The 17502-nt window shown below is 43.9% G+C and overlaps 1 protein-coding gene across 12 annotated transcripts in view; it reads right to left on the bottom strand.

The window, feature by feature from the left end:
* LOC121592988 (RNA-binding protein Musashi homolog Rbp6) overlaps nucleotides 1–17502 on the bottom strand; it is a 621310-nt gene that overhangs the window by 361991 nt on the left and 241817 nt on the right. The gene's annotated exons all lie outside the window — the stretch shown is intronic.

Genomic DNA, 17502 nt, shown 5'->3' with positions numbered 1-17502 from the left:
GTACACGGATTTTCGCCAATTCGTTGCTGGTTCAGGAGTTTTTCAGGCAACACCGATACTCGCTTTCTCTCTCTCTCTCCCCTTCTCCTTTCTTCCTTTCCCTTCACACGAAGGTTTTGAGGGAATTTTCATTTTCCTACAACCCCAAAACCCGATCGTATCGTTTCAAGTGTTTAGCAAAGATGAAAGGCGATATCGAAAAAAAAAAATAATAGATGCAGCGGCTAGGCAAGGCCCGCGCAAAAAGACAACGCTACCGCGCGCCCAAATAAATGCTACAATGGAACAACAATAATAACGTGAAAATATGAAGCACACACACATACACAGATACGCCGTACAGGCCACAGACACATCATCATCCTCACGATGCTCACGAATGCTCGAATGAGTCGTAAGCGTAAATCATTCTTGTTGTGGTGCTTTTTTTCCTTCCTCCTCGATGCTTTGCAGCTACCACCAAAGCACCAGAGTTGATGATGGTTATTTGTGAGACGGGCCGAAGCAGGGAAGGGGCAGAGAATGCATGACTGCACAGGAAAAAAATTGAAAATAAAGAACAATCTTACAGACCGACCGCATCCCTTCCTTTCACCAACACACACACACACGCCACACAAGCCGAAGGCGATATAAGCTGCTTGAGATGCGAAAGAAACGGAAATCTTTTGCCAGCGAGCTGCCGCCTGTGGGGTAAGGCGCAATGGGAGAAAGATGGAAGGGAAAAATCCCCTCTATTGACAAGCGGTCATGTGCTATATATGGTGGTGAGGCGAGGCCAAAATCTAAGAGAGCGGGTGGACATGGGATATAAAAAGGGATAAAAGTTGATGCAGCAACAGCAACGCGAACCCCAAACAACAACAACAACAACGAGTCGAGAAAAATCTCATCAATCATATGACGATAATGAATTTTTCTCTCAATTTTGGCGTAGTTTTTCCGTTTTTCGGTGACGTCTCATTTCATTCCTTACCGACGAGGGGAGCGTGAGGTACGTCGTTGAAGTGAGGGATGAATTTGAAGGAGGGGTGGGGCATTTTTTTGTTACTATAGACATTCCTTGAAACGATGAGCTCAAAACAAAAATTCCACTGCGGTAAGAAAAATACTGCAAGAGCAGGAAAAGGCGGGAAAACCCGGCAAAAACAGGCAAACAACTGCTAACATTGCTTTGGCGGCAAGTTTGTGCGGGAAGGGGCACGGGGAGCGAAAGAGAAAACATACGGACAATTTGTTACTTTCCACCACTGTCATTGTGGGTGATCGTGTAGCCTCTCTTTTGGGTGATCTGTGTTTCGCCCAGTGCGAGACGCGATATTTGTTCGCAGCACCTTCCACACTCACACAATATGCCCGCCGACGGGGTTTGGAGCAGGGTGGTATAGAAAAGTATAAAAAGCGGTGGAAAACTACGCGACTTTTAGAAGACAGTAGCAGCAGCAGCAGCAGCAAAACGGCCAACAAAAACGAACGAAACCCCTTGCTGCTTTGGGCAGTTGTACGGTAGCAGCAGAATGACGGCCAAGCACAACCACAACAAAGCAAATGCGCGCGAGAGAAGCGGCGAAAAAACTGTTATGAAAACCATTTTAACTGTGAATCGGTCGGTATTGGTATCTTTTGCGGAAAATGGATGGCCCAAACCCAGTTTGACGTACCAAAGGACACACATACACACGACACAGTCAGCTTTTGAATCTTTTTTTTTTGTTCTGTTTTTGCTTTCTAGAAACCCCAACCACATTTTCGCTTTTCGCTGAATGTTCGATTCATTTTATCGCCGTTTTTTTTATGCCCAAAGAGCGTTTTGTAGCGTAGCGGTAGGCAACTGGGTGTGGGTGGCGGCGGCGGATCGCTCGTTCCGATTTCCCCGTTTTCATCCGCCAGAAATTGCCGAACGAACGATGGCGACCAGCTGCTACTGCTGCCGCTGCTGCCGTTGGGTAATGAAAACCTATCAAGCGATATTTTTCCATCATTTGCTCATATTCAGTCACTCAGGGAGCGTGCGCTCGTGTGTCTGTGTATATGTGTTTGAAGGGTTGTTTTTGTTGCTGCTGCAGCGCTTCAAACTCGTTCTTTTGATCGGTTTTACCACCGAACAGCGACAAAACAAGCGCGCCCCGTCTGCGCCGCACTGCTTCGGCTCCCTTCTTTTCCATTGTCATCCGCTGCTTTCGCTTTGGCAGTAGCATGGGCAGCATCGAGCTGAATGGTGGCGGCTTCGGATGGCTTAAGCTCGTGCATCGGAGTGGAAAATGTTTTATTTTGTGTATGGAAGGATGATGGTTGGCGCACATACCGCCAAATGGAAGAAGAAAAAAAAAACGATACAAAACCAAACGCAACGGGTACCGAAAACGAGGGCCGCGGTTTGTCTATTGCTGCGAATGTGACACGGATGTGTGTATAATTTTACTTCAGCTAGAGCTTTTCCAACTCGTTACCATCAATTGCGCTCGATCACATGACGTCGCTTTCCCTATTAAGCTTGCAACAGCGTCAACGAATTGAAGTCATTATCACTCGGCAGGGCACTAAACAAACTAATTAGATTGAATTCAATTTATTGCTGCATACATTGAATTGCCTACTCTAGTGAAGCTTTCGGGCTATCTATCACTCTATCAGACTACACCTCCGACTATGCATCTATGGCTTTGAATTCATTTAACTGCATTCTTCCAGCGCTAGTCTAATCGAACTTTATCACAGGTTGCTCTTACCAATCGAGACGCAAGTTCGGGGTTTGTTTTTTCACAAAATTTCTTTGACCTTTGGCTACATTCTTTTTTTCATTTCATTCTGCAATTATTCGCGCTCTGCTGACAATGGTCGTCTGCTCATCCGTCAAGCGAGCCGGCGGCCAATCTGTGTGTTCGGACATAGGGAAGGACACAATCATTACAGTTAGTAAGGTGACAGCTGTAACAACTTACATATTACGGAGGTGAGGTTTTTGTACTGCTACGTTGAAAAAACAAAGTGCAATATTATGATGCAACAATTTAACTTTTGCTCTAATCTATCAAATATGGGAAATACACAAGTTATTGCGACTGCAACCCGCACTCAAAGAGGTTGACATTTACCTTTTTTAACTACTCTAACGTAAAATGGTCTGATAATTAGTACTTATGAAATCGAATTTGTTGCTGTGCTTCTCTCACGACAAGAAATGGGTCGAAAAATATGGCTAAAACCAACAAAGCTGTTTACGCATGCTAACCAACACACTATACGTCCGATCTTAACAAACCGACCGCTTCGAGATGCAGTGGCATAAACCACTCTAAAACATCCGAACTACGATTGCTGTATCCCTGCACCGTCTTAAGCATCCCATTTCACGTTCATCCTAACCTGGCGGGAATGGATAATATCACAGCTGATCGTTAATCAATGGCTTCCGTAAACGGGCCCGAGTACCGTACGAGCACGGCATTTTGCTCTTTCATAATTACGCAGAGCAAACTCACCGCATCTTCTACAACGGCATCCGCGTACTGCTCATTTGCTCCCGTTACACCAGTCATTATGACTCATTCGGAATAAATTAATACGGCAGCACCTCGGCACCGTTTGCTCGCCAACCCTCCGTCCTCGGGCCACGCACACACACACACACACACTTGAAGGAAAGTGTTTGCCTCGCGCACGATGTCCACCGCGTATACGCAATCTCAGCAGCAGCAGCAGCAGCATCATCATCGTCTATTGCATCCTAATTATGGATCGATAATGATTCGCCAGATGGCACTACTTGGACGCGTGGTGCTACTACTAGTTTCGGCACCGGCAACCACCGCTCCATGTACCGTGAGAGTGTTAACGCGTTCACTTTACACCGAAAACGGCGCTGTTCTAGCCTTGCGGTACACGGCAGTAGTGCGCTCAATCCAGCAGGATACAGCGCGCGCTTCAGGATCAGTGTCTAGCAGCGCCAGACCGCACACCACGCCTCGCCGTCAAGTACACGCTGGCTGGATCGGCATCTACATCCAGCGGGCAGCGCAGCGTTCGGATGGGTTTGCAAGGGTTCAATCAATGCTAATGTTGGGTTTTGGGGTTACGCTCCTGCGCTCCGAGCAACCGAGACGGGAACGTGCACGCCCAAGGAGGGAAAGGGCCAGCTCAGCAAAACGCACCTTACGGTGGGTTGTTTCCGCTTAACGCTCCGGCAAGTGCTGCCGGCCTGTTTCGGTCCTTGCCGACCGGCCAGCGCCCAGGCACAGCCAGGGTTTCCGGCCGGCCAACCACCAAACCCGAGCGAACCTGCTTACTCGACTTGAAACTACGGCCGTTCTTTCCCGCACTCTTTCACCGAGCACCAGCCGACGAAAGCTCGCACACAGTGAAGGACACTCTGGTGGGCTTGGGTGGCTGGGTGAGCTTATCCTTCGCAAGCTGTCAGCCTGTTTAAATTAATTAATCGATATCACATTGAAAATCTGCTGCAGTCGACAGTTTTACAGCGCACAGCAGAGCCCGAGAAGCACAAGACGCATCGCACACACACACACACACACACACACACACACACACACACACACACGTACAAACACTATTTCCATCCCGCTTGCTCGTCCGTTTAACTCCCAAACCGATTGCTTCGGGTCTCTTACATCTCCATACAACCCCTCTTACATCCGCGTTCACCAGCATACTCCTCTCAGCCGTTCCTCCCATCGACATCCGCTTTGTAATGATGTGCTTAGAGGCTAATGTTTACCTCGTACGACGCCTTACCGATGGGGATAGGGGGGGTTGGGGATGTTGGCACTGGTTCCGGGTTTGAATGGGCCATGCCAGTTTTGCCTGGCACGTGGGATGTTTTTTGCACTGTACAGGGTAGCGGGGCTGGGTTTTTTCCTCTCTCACACAATATTTGCTGATTGAACTACTTTGCGTAATCAGAACCACACGTCAAAGTGCGGTACCACTTGAGTAAGGGGGTCTTGTCAAACATTTCGGAGGGAGCGCGCAGTGCTCATGATTCAGAGCACATGGGTTAAGGACAGAATGGTACAAGGGACGTGTTACATATGCTGACTTTACTTTCATTGAGCGTATCATAAATCATTATAATAAGTAACATCAATTTAACACATAATGGAAGCATTACTGAATCTGTTGAAGGTGAGTGGTTTAACAAATGTTCTACTGCATTACTTAGAAAGGAATAAGTTACCATAAGAAATGGTAACGCATTCTGTCACGAATAAATATTGAGAAGCACCATAGTACTTTTTTATTGCATTAACCTTGATGCTTATCAAACATAAACGCTTATTCAACATACTCGCGTTTGTATTCATATATTAAATTAAATTATCAATTCTCTTGTTCTGGCTCGTTTTGAGTTCAGTAATGAAGTCACAATTAAAACACCGATAAATAAGAATTGCACGGAACATTGTAGATTTGAACAGCTCTTGGACACAGTATTTAGAATATAACCAAATGCATAAGACGTTCACTAACATAAACCTAATTTCAGAGTAGTATCAGATAGCAAAACAAACCTAGCTGCCATGCACCTTTATAAGAATGCAGCGACTATCTTGCGCCAAAAAGTTGTTTTTTGTATTTGTATCGCTCCAATTTACCGTAGCAAAAATAAGCATTAGCTTGTTCTTAATTTTCATACCCTGAGGAATGAAGGATAAAACCAAAAATAATCATGGGGACAATCAACAAAACGGTCAGCTTTTCCTGCCAAAATAAATAGCAAAGCTCTCTGCAACGTTCGAAATGAAAAGCAAACATTGCATTTGGATTTCTCTGGTTAAAATAAATATAAATTTTCTTATATCCACAGAGATTTATTTTTCTTACCATTGTTTTATCCAGCGGGATCGCTTTCTATTCGCTTTGTCAAAACACTCCCAAGAAAATAGCGCATCGGGAAATAAAAAATACAACATTTCCATGTTTAGATTGATCATCGGTGGTCGCTAGTACGGCACAATATGTACAACACTGGCCAAAGGGACGATAAATTCCACTGTCCAGTGTCACAACGTCGCTTATGCTGCTCACCACCAATGGTTTGTCTCAATGACACAACCCATTTCCAAACTCCATCGCTGGTATCGATTTAAAAGAGAGAGAGAGAATAAATAACTTTTCCTCCATAATATGATTGTTCGCGAGGTGCGCTCAAAAACTATCCTTTACGCTACAAACCAACACTCGAACTTAATCGAAATAAATGAGCAAAACATTAACTTTTATCTTGCAAACGACATTTGTCTCCGCGGAGCTTCTCCCCAGCCCTTGTGCGGATGCACTCTCCGTGCGGACGCATTAGATGAGCTTTTCGTCATCTTTTAGCACGGACGATTGGGGCCAGTTTTCGTAAATTTCATCTCCTCTTGCTCGGTTCTTGGCTACGTTAGCAAACACTGGTGTCTCGAAATGCTTCCTCAATTTTTTCTAAAGAATTTTTTCAGAAGCGTCAGCGTCACTATTCCAATGCTCTTCTGTCCCTTCCTTGCCTGTTGAGTTCAAGATAAAGTTTTGAAAAATCTTTTCCGACTCGCTCGCTTCTTTTCGTATTCGACCGTTTAGTACGATCTTCCTCCCAATGCCATCCTTCTGGGAATGGGAGGAAGAGTAAATTGCGAAAACTACTTCCTGTTCCGAATTGAACTGGCACGAATGCTTTCGCTCTGTCACTCTCTGTGGGCAGATTTACCTCGCCTACCATTTGGCTCCTCAGCACGATGCAGCTAGTAGTGATTTCTTTATTTTTTTCCGGTTGTATTGCTCATTCGTAAACGGCTTTTTTTTGGGTTTGGTTTGTCTAAGTTTTTGCCTCCTTGAGCCCGAGTAAGAGACTGTGAGTAATTTTTCATACCACTTCCAAGGGTTTTTTTCGCTGGCATTCTATTGCTACATTTTTTCCCCCACCGGCAGCAATGCACATGTACGCATACACGCATCCGTACCGAGGCTTCCCGCTCTGCTCGTGTGATGATTGGCGGCAATGGGATGAAATTTGCACTCTCATCATATTCCCGCTGAGTGAAGATTTGCTTGACTTCCCGAGCTCCTGCATTGCCTTCCCTGCTCGTGCCGGTGCGGCTTTTCCTAACTGGAAAATGGCTGCACAATCTTTACCGAACCTGTTCAACGAACCTTGTGCATTAGGGACAGAAGGGAGAGTCATTGCAAGGCGAAAAAAAGTAGAAAGTACAAAATACGAAGATATGAACTAGACTCTTCATCAAATCGCATCATTCATGCTTTTTATCAGTTTTCAGACCCGGCACGGCAGCCTTTTTGCGTGTTTGTATGTATGTGTGTGTCTGTGTGATGAATGATGTGTCCCCTAGGCAAGAGCTGTTCGGAAGTAGTGGAGCTACCAAAATTGGCTAAGAAATGGCTCAAGCTCGGTGGTGAAATAGTTTGACTTCCTACAGTGCATTAAACAAATGGCTGACACTTAGGCGCAAGTGAATGATGCTGATGTGCCTTTTGCATGGAATGAAAAGTGGCTTTAGATCTAATGCTCTCCAGAATTGCATTCTGCCCATACAATAAAATGATTTAAAATTTGCATCTGCTCCGGTTTCTAATCACACGTGAAACAAACCTTCATCTCAGTGAAAAGCCGTTCGACTTTCATGCGTTATTTGTTGAAATTCTTCCTACCAAACACTTCAACCCATAAAAAACACACACATTTGCATGTAAATCATACTCATTTCCCCCGCATCACCTTTATACACCCATTGTATGTGCCACACGTTAAGAAGGATCGCTTTTGCATCTTCAACCGTGGTGAAATGAATCTTACGCGAATACATTACAATGGGCGGGTGTTGCCAGTGCCATTTTGGCGAAAGAAATCATCCTAAAGCAGAGCTTGATCATAATGCGCTCCAAAACGACTGTGAGCAGCGCATTTAAATTTTATTGCATAAATTATTCAACCGTGCCGGAACGGTGAACCACGTCCAGCGCACCGGGAAGCGGATGGGTGGTAGGGGAAAGGAGAAACCACTTTCTTTCCCTCCCCAAAATTTTGCCCTAAGTGTCTGTGGCGATTTCTGCAGGTGAGATTGTGTATTGATCGCGGAGTAAAATTTACAATATTCATGGCAGGGAATTCCGGAAGAGAAAACACGAATTGAATTCAGTCACAATAGTGAAAGAAATGTCTTACCGATGCATTTTCGTGTGGTACTAACGGTAAATCACGAATAATGCATATTAAGCAACACGGTGGGTGTGATTTTATATTACTTTATTTTGATTTTATTCAAATTTACATAGAAAGTTAAATGTTTTGCTTCATTCTTATTGCCTTTCTGTAAATGGCAAAAAAATAAAACTATTAATTAACTCATTACGATTGAAAACTGAATTGAAAACTGAATTATTGATTGAAATTAAATACAATAAAACATAGCATTAAATCATTCTTCAACACTGAAAACACATTCCAGGATAAACGCATTACCGAAACAGATTACGCACACGATTCTGTTCACACGATTACGAATGAAATTGTTCCCATCCACCATCCATTTACCTCCCACGCAATTTCGCAGGACGGAATCAAAACCCTACACCACGCGCAATTTAGCCACTTTAATGCACGCAGAAATTATTGCACTCACCGGTGTCGCAAAACGAAACAGCAGATTGAGTAGATTTGCCAGCATGAAGGAAATTTTTCGCGAACAAACAATGTATCCTTTTCCCGTGAAAAGGGCGAATCCAGGCCGCCGATGACGGATGGGATTTGTTGTTTAAAACATTGCGCGGGAAAAGAAAATGAATTACGCGAAAGGCGATGAATTTATTGTAAGCTAGGAATATATTTTACTCCGACAGTTGGCTGAGTGGAGGGTTTGGAAAGAAAGACCAATGCGAACGCGTACACCGTTGCGTTGCGTTAATGGTCGTGTGTAAGGAAAATTAGTGCCTGTTTGTGTTAGTGATTGATGAATTCATGACTGTGGAAATTACAACGTAAATAAAGAAAAGCGTTATGACGTATGCTCACTGACTCGGGACAAGCACGGAAATTCGAATAACCTCAGATCAATTAATGAAGTACAGTTATGTATAGTATTTATACAATGATAATTCTTGGAATACAGCTGCATTTTTCTTATCAATAAAAAAAGGAAATGTATCGCAGCAAAAATTCAATTCAAATCCAAATTAAGCTTCCTATATTCGCCCGCGTCTGTGAAACACGCAAGCTCCTCCGAAACGCTTATCAATCTTAATGACAGCTTGAACATCTGTTACCGGACACTGAGCAGAACATCTTTATCCATTCAATCCACCAGCAGCTCTGCTTACAATTGAATGATTTGCTGTGCCGTTCGCTGTCGCTCCCGAACCTCCCGAAGCCTCCAAATAAATGGAAACATTTCTTCTCCATTGGGCCGGCCAACCAGCCGCACAAATGCAAGCGCTAAAAATTCTCTCTTCCCTAAGACGAACGCCGGATAACTTCACTCTTGACGGTGTTTTTTTTTTCTTCTTTTTACACACACATACACAAACTGTCGTCGATGGACAGTGCAACTTTCAGAAAGTTACACAAAGGAAAAGAAAGGAAAAACTACGTCAAAACTCCATTGCTGTCACAAATACACACACACACAGCAAGCATCCGAGTTTTGATGGCCACCGGCAGCTGACTCGTGGCCGATAGGAAGTGTCGTTCCCGGACGAATAAAATATTTCCACACTTTATTAAAATGTCATCGGGAGAGATTATCTCCTCAATTTCCATCTTGGTTTTATCGTTTTGATGATTCGCTTCGACCGAACCCTCTTTAAATCCCTGCCTATCCCGGCAAGCACACACATACACACCCATATAGCCCGCTTCTTTCTTCCACACATTTCGAAGCCGTCATTCGGTCGGTTTCGCATCGTTTGCCACCGTCCACTGATCTGAGAGCATCCCATTTACTGTGCCCCGTTATCTTCCAGGCCCAAGAAAGGACATCTTTCATCACCGGGACCCCTTCACAGTATTAAATGTCGGCCAGCTGGGCCAGCGGGACGACGTTTGGTCGATTGCAAACGTAGAAGTGAGGCAACGAGAAAAGTGGGACAGCGGATGAAATGTTCCATGGGACAGTTTTTCCGTTAATGGGGTTGAAAAAGTTGCCCGTCTCTGGGCACCGTGTGACAGTTGCTGCAGGCCGGATGGATGATGATTTTTTAAATACCACTGGGAGAAATTTGACACGTGTCCGGAATCGAGTGCGGTTGATTCTTTGTGCGCTTCTACTCATTCTTTCCTTTTTTTTGTGCTTTTCGCTTTTGTTTCTTGCTCTCCCAGACAGCGCAAGCGAACTGCCATCGCCCGGTTTCGCCGGGTGGTGCCTTGCCTCCCTGAACCGTTTGGCTGTTTTCGCCCGATAAAACTTTCACCACGGGCCACCAAACCCGTTTTGTTCCGGCAGTGTAACTGATCGCTGGGAGGGGTTCAAGATTGCATAATGAGGTTAGCCGAGTTGGCCGAAGACAAGATCAGGATCGAGGATAAATGGCTGTTGACATTTTGCTCTGACGCTCATTAGGAGCCGATTGGACCGGTGGTACATCCACCGCTGGCAGTACCACCCTCTTTCTCTGGACGGAGGGCGGTGGGAGCGTGCTCTAAAAAACCTGTCCACCTTAATGAGGGCTTAAATGCTGTGTACTGTTTGATGTCACTTTCAAATAATGCGTTGACGATTGGGAAGTTAGCTGATTTGTGTTGTAAAAGCACCCACTCATTAAGGAATGAGCAATTTATTAAAACATGGCTTACAACGGTTTCACTACTAGCAACTAGCTTTTTCAAGCAAAATGCCATAAAAACCAAGTCATAATCTAATAAGTTATTCTTGATATTGATTGTTTTTTAAATGACCATCATAATACATAATATAAAACTTCACTATGACATATTATCTTAAAAACATTATCCATAAGCAGTATTTGTTGTTGATGCAGGAGTACTATAAATATCTTTTTTTTTTTTATTCACTAATAGGATGACTATCGAAGATGATTTTGTAAAATCAAGTAACAAAGCTATTTTTTTCTAAAATCGTTATGAAAATACAAATTTATAGTTAATCATCAATTTTAAAAAATGGAAGGGTCTTTTAGCTAGCACAGGTCAAAACACGTTTAACTATAAGGAATGTTTACTCTAAGTAACAATTAAAAATTGTTTCATAGAAAACAGTGATTTTCATTGTACTCTTCACTCTTCTACTAACAAGATCAGATCTTTGTAGAAATGCTTGAAAAGAGGGCTCACTATCACTGTTCTTTTTTGTTTATTATTATTTTTTTGTCGCTATCTGTAGGCCTACTGGTCTAGATATAAAATTACACTTTAAAAAACATGAAGCTTGTTCATTTTCTTCGCAAAGACGTGAAGGAAAAAAAAACTCCGCCCAGTATGTCTAATCCTTACAACCTTGCTTAAAACATCTAGGTATCTCTCATTATTAGGTGTCTCCAGTTATAAAGCAACATACTGTGGAGCACCATTTGACCATTTCACACATTTTAGCGCAACAATAATGCTGCAATGGAAAAACATACACAATTAGTGCGCGTAGCATGCATTCCATGAAAAACCACACCATTGCTGGACACTGTGAAGGGAACCGTGCACAAAAACATAACACAAAACACATTAATAAACAACGCGTAACGAACCGGACCCTCTCGCTTCCCCACTTTATTCCCTAGCCCTAAAGAAGTGCTAGGGTACCCTTTTTGGCACTTGCAAATGACACTTGTTCTTGACATTCGAAGCGAGGGTTTGGAGGCGGGAGAAAAAAATGAACAACCCCAATTTGGCTTCTGTTTCCATTTTTTATCCACCGTTCCCATAATTGGCTTTGTCTCGAAATGCCGGGACTCCTGCCACACCAGCGTACAGCGTTTCATTACCCCCTCTCGGTCTATGCTTTTTCCAGCCGAGGTTGGTGTTGGTGATGATAACGTGTTGAGGTATCGGTGTACGTGTCACATCCCCAAAAGCACTTCCGATGCTCGGCATGCTTCTTTTTTTGGCTCCTTCAGCCCTTACCAGTGGAAAACCCGAATGTAGTGTGAGTGTGTGTGTGTGTGTTTTTTTTTTTTGTTCTGAAAGGAGGTACCACGCGTGTTCTGCTGGCCGTGCCCTTTTTTTGTACGGAAACAGGCGCGCCCGATCATCATCATGGTCACAAGTTGAACATTTATTCGTATGTGTCACAGTCACAGATTGTGTTTATGGCATTTAAAAATTCCGTTATTACCCTTTTAAAAACGTTTGTTCGTCGTTGCTTGTTTCCTTTTTTTTGCGTGTCCTATGTCGTTTTTGTCCCTTTTTTTCCTCTCCACCGTCTGTGACCTATCTGCTGTTTATGTTTTTACCTCTACTGCATGCAGCACCCATAGCGCCCTTAAAGCGATGGGCCACGGTTATGAGGTCACCGGTGCCCCTCCTACTAGAAGAAGCTCCATTATTTCCACACAAAACGGATCAATTAACGATTGTAGAAACAAACAAAAAACTATCGAAAAATAAAACAGACATGTTGCAAACATATTTTACTCTAGAAATCGTTTACGCTTGTGCTTTAATAAAATAAACATATGCATGCATAGAAAAAGCCAACAGATGTCGATTAATATTCATGTTTTACATTCCCTCCGTGGAAGGATTTGTTTATTGTTATCTGTACTTTCAACACGGATTTTACCCCCAAACGCTAACGGGAACCATCTTCACCACGTCATCCTTTAACACTTACGGCACGTGATGAAAAGTGCTGCCTGGTGTTGGTTTCCCTCTCACGCTTTTTTTTTTTCTTCCTTTTTTGCAAACTTGATACAGAAACACACCCATTCGCGCCAGTACAACCCATCCCGGCCGCTCGTTAAAAGCAGTGCCCTTTCCAAAACATTCACCATTCGACTCGAGGACGCAAATAAACGTCATTCCCGCACACACCGAATACATGAAACGATGGAAGGGATGGAAATGAAAAACGAGAAAAGTGAATCCTTCGCCTGGGTAAAAATAGCAAATGAAGCTTTGAAAGGAGGAACGAAGAAAAAAACATCCAAATACCGAGGAGAGAGAGAGAGAGAGAGAGAGCACGAGCGAGCGCTCGAGAAACGCTGCACAGAAATAATAAATTTAAATAATTTTATCATTATCATGCGGGAGCTGTTATTGCTTTTTTATTAATCGTTAATTTATGGCAGCTTTCGCACATGTAAAATGGATCCAAAAGGCTTGCCCGCTCGCTGGTGTGTGTGTGTGTGTGTGTGTGTGTGTGTGTGTGTGTGTGTGTGTGTGTGTGTGTGTGTGTGTGTGTGTGTGTGTGTGTGTGTGTGTGTGTGTGTGTGTGTGAGTGCGCGCGCTTTGGCAAATGAAACACGGCGAAGTGAGACGGCGGACGTTTCTTCGGAAGCGTTTGTTTATGTTGCGCTTGAACGCCACGCCACAGCTTGTGGAGGTCGCCAGTGATTGGTAAATGCGATGAAGGGGAAGGAAGCGAAGCCGGTGGCGCTGAGCTTGGCAGTAATACGCACCCATAAAATGCACGGCCGCGAACCACGGCTGAACCACCCCCCCTCCCGACAGGAGTGTGGGTTTGGGGAACTGCGCTCTAAAACAAACCGCTCCACTCGGGGGAGAGAAAAAAAAACCTCCATGCCAAAGCGCCAACGTTTCGGAGGCTCGCGATGAATGATGTCCTGCAACCGTGGTTCAGTGCGCACTTGGTGGCAGTGCGTAAAAACACCCGGAGAAACTCAAAGGGCTCCATACCAATAAGAGAGAAAAAACACATCCTGAAATTGTAATGCTCAAACGCGTATTGAAAGCACACCAGGAGCAAAAACAGCCACACGGCACAAAACACGCTGGGGCCGTGCACGGGTGCAAATGATGGGATTTTTCGTAACAGCTCTCTTACATCACTGTGTGCATATGCGTTTCGTGCGGTGCTGCTCGGAGTGAAGAATGGGTGTTGTTTTTTGTTGTTTTGTTTTGTTCCTTCCAACCCGTCGATGGTAATATGATTGTCAAGATTGTATGATTAAATATTGGCAATAAACGATTTCGACTAAATTTGCCTCGGCTGCATATTTGGAGGAAGGAAATACGATACGTTAATAGTAGAGCAATAAATTCGAACGGACCAATAAAGCTGATTGGGAAATACTTTTTACTTCAAATTGAAATTTGTAATTTTCCTTCAAGTTTGTAAATATGCCTTCGCCTCAATACGGAAAAGGTATTCATTTGCAATATTTTCTTACCGTCTTGAACATTTTGATTTCGTTTCAGGAATCATTTTATTGTTGTACCTCGTTTCGGTTTTGCAACAAATAATTGATCTACTTTGTTTGATTACATTTTTTATCATTTTGGCTATAATAAATAGGTTTTTATACCAGTCAGTCAATAAAAAATACTGATCTGAGTGAAACAAAAGTCAGATAAAAATATAACACAACGGAAAAATCTGGAGTTTAAATAAAGAAAATCATCTTAGATCTTAAGTAACATCAAAATGGACTCCCAAACCAGCCCTGTTTGTATCTAATTCAATAGATTCAAGCCTTCACTGAAATCACATCACACATACACACAGCAACAAAAAAAACTGATCGAAACACTCCACCATTGTCCGATTCGGTAAGATTTCCTTGGCCAGTTTTGTTAGGCTGATGGAAAACTAACACTGCACCAACCGATTGCCATCGCAGCCTCGCTCATGGTGCATGAAGCACCAAATGCAATCTCCTCGTTCTGCCATTCCTCACCGGCTCAATGTCCTCGGCGCTTCAATATTTTAGCCTTGCTATAAACTCGTTAAATTTTATCGCATTACCAACACTCAATTAATTCTGCTCAATTGGCTTACTAACTTTCTCCGTTCGCTCGCTTTCTTGCGAATGCTGCGCATCCGCCAGCACGGACGCGGCTGACCATCCATCCGTCCATCCGCCGGTGGTGTCCACACTGTGGGCGATACGGTTTTGATTGTGTTTCGATGTCTCGATTGTCCCACCCCCTTTGTCCCCTTCGTGGCGTTCATCGTAACCCGTGACGGTGTGGTTTTGTTTCGCGCACTTCACTTTTGACTTCCATTCCGTAAAGACTCCAAGGACTTGTGTGGGTGTATTTTTCCCATCCTAGGGCGAGTCAACGTGATGAATCGTTTCTGCCTGGTCGAATCGTGCATCCTTGTAGAGGAAGTTCATTTTTCCTTCCCTTATCGGACCGATCGTACCCGAAAAGAATGTAATGGAAGAAGCGGGCGTTTGCTTTTCAATTTCCTGTCGCATACCTTTTTCGTTTTGCTACACTATCACGGTGCGGCGCGATAAAGGTTGCAGCTGCTTTTTCGCATGTCAGATGTGGTCACTCACGACTACACGGCGACAGTGAAGTTTCAAAGATAACGTCTGCGTTTGTACACACGATGCGTTAAAATGTTGACTGACGGGAAACGGGTGGTAAGGAAATTTACCAAGAAATTAATAACTGATCGATGAGCTGCACCTCAGATTTTAACACATTTTGAAAGTTGGTATTTTTTGCATTTATTGTGTAATAAATAACAATTAAGAAAATTCCTCCCAAAATATCATTTTCCCACTGGACTCAAAAACAAGGAATATAGCCACAAGTGATGCTTCAATCTAAACATTCATTTCCAACGTTTGCAGCAAAAGTCTCATCAATTCAAGCATTATTATCCAAACATTAAACAATCGAAGTTTGCCACCCCAAAACTAACCGCTGAGCTTATCAACCAACTTCTGATTAAAGGAGTAACTACCGATAAATTGTTGAAAATTAAGTTCTCAGGAACGGCTTCGCATTCATATATCTCTCGGCAGCGAGAGTACAGCACATCCTGTCTGCCCTCTCTCTCTCTCTTTGCTGACTGGGCCCTCCTCTAGCTTGATGATATTGACCATCGTCGTGATGTTGCTCCTGTTGCCGTTGTTAAAACAAAAAAAAATCGAAAGCAAAAAAAGGTTTCTCAAAGCAGGATGAACCCCCTGCCACAGCGATAAGTAATGAACCAATTGCGAACACCAGACCTTCCTTCTCTTTCTTGTTCTGCTTGACCCTCACAGCCGCCACACAATGCGCAGCTCACAGCTAAGCCTTCCGTAGGATGCAATTCCTTACTGCTCTCGCCTGGGACGTCGGACGCCGGAAATCATGATGGCCACCGGGGATATATCGAAGTTGAGTGCATGGTACGACCCAATCGTGGTTCCTCTTACCGATCCCTCCCCTCAAAGAGCACCCAAAGTTCAATTCCCATTTCCGCTGCGCCGGGCTGGTAGTGTACGTGATGCTGTGGACGCGCGCCGTGGAAAGGAAGTTGTGGCCCAAGGCGATAGGATTTTTCAGTGACACACACACAAAAAGCGCGGTCCGCTAAGTAGGAAATTGAACCGTTTTTTTTATCAGACCGCTCTCCGACAAAAGGGGGACGGAAGTGAAGTAAAAGTCTCGTTTTGGCCTTGCGGTCAAACTGATAAGAAAAAGTGGCCACCGGGCGGAGCGAGAGTAAGAGAAAATTAAGAGTGATAAATTTCAAACTTCTCATCCCTTTCTGCCCAGATTCCTAGAAGGTTTGCGGCAAATTCGGTGTGTGCAATGTGCATCAGGGCAACTTTGTGCCTCATCATTAATGGTTGCCGCTCTGGTGCTGCTCCACCCTTACGAGCCTGCCTGGAACTTTATGTTTATGACAGCAATCTTCACCCGCCGCGGATTTCTGTGCTACCACCGGTGAAGTATGCTCGAACCGATATGGCTGAGAGAACACTCCCTCTTTCCCAGCACGCAAGCAAAGAATGAACCAATGTGCCATTTTCCCCCATTTACAAGACGATAAATTAACGGGTCGAGTAAAGAACAGTGCGCAACTCTTTCGCGCTCGCGAAGGTAATCAAATTGTGTCTCGTGAGGAAATCCCCATTCCTTATATTAAAAAAAATACACTGAAAACCATTTACAATAGATCATCATTATCGAAAGACAAATTGTTATTGTTTTTCGAAGCAGTTACACCGTGTGAAGGGCGTGTGTATTGAAACGTGAGAAGCATTGCTCCGGCGGCCGTTTCCAATAATGTTTTCTTTGTTTGCATTCTTTTTTCCCTTGTTTGCATCAATCACTGAAGATGGTTTCGTTTACTTCCGTGGCTTGAGCAGCTTCATTTTAATAAAAAAAAGGTATGTAAAATAGAGCCTATACGGTGGAGACGTTTTAGCATTGGCCCTGTACACTCACACATGACCGCCAGAGCTAATGAAAATCTATGATCGCTGGTTGGGCGGTGCACCACAGGCCAAGGTGCACATTAAAACAAATTCTACCTCTCGCAACCATTGCAAATGACTTTTAGACCAAACGCAATGCACGGATGTGTCACCGGAAATGTTTCCTTGGAGTCACATAAAGCCACGCACACACATACATAC

The sequence above is a fragment of the Anopheles merus genome, chromosome 2L, assembly GCF_017562075.2.
Source record: "Anopheles merus strain MAF chromosome 2L, AmerM5.1, whole genome shotgun sequence".
Taxonomy (NCBI): domain Eukaryota; kingdom Metazoa; phylum Arthropoda; class Insecta; order Diptera; family Culicidae; genus Anopheles; species Anopheles merus.
Note: the sequence above shows the minus strand (reverse complement) of the source record. Positions and strands in the feature narration are given on the sequence as shown.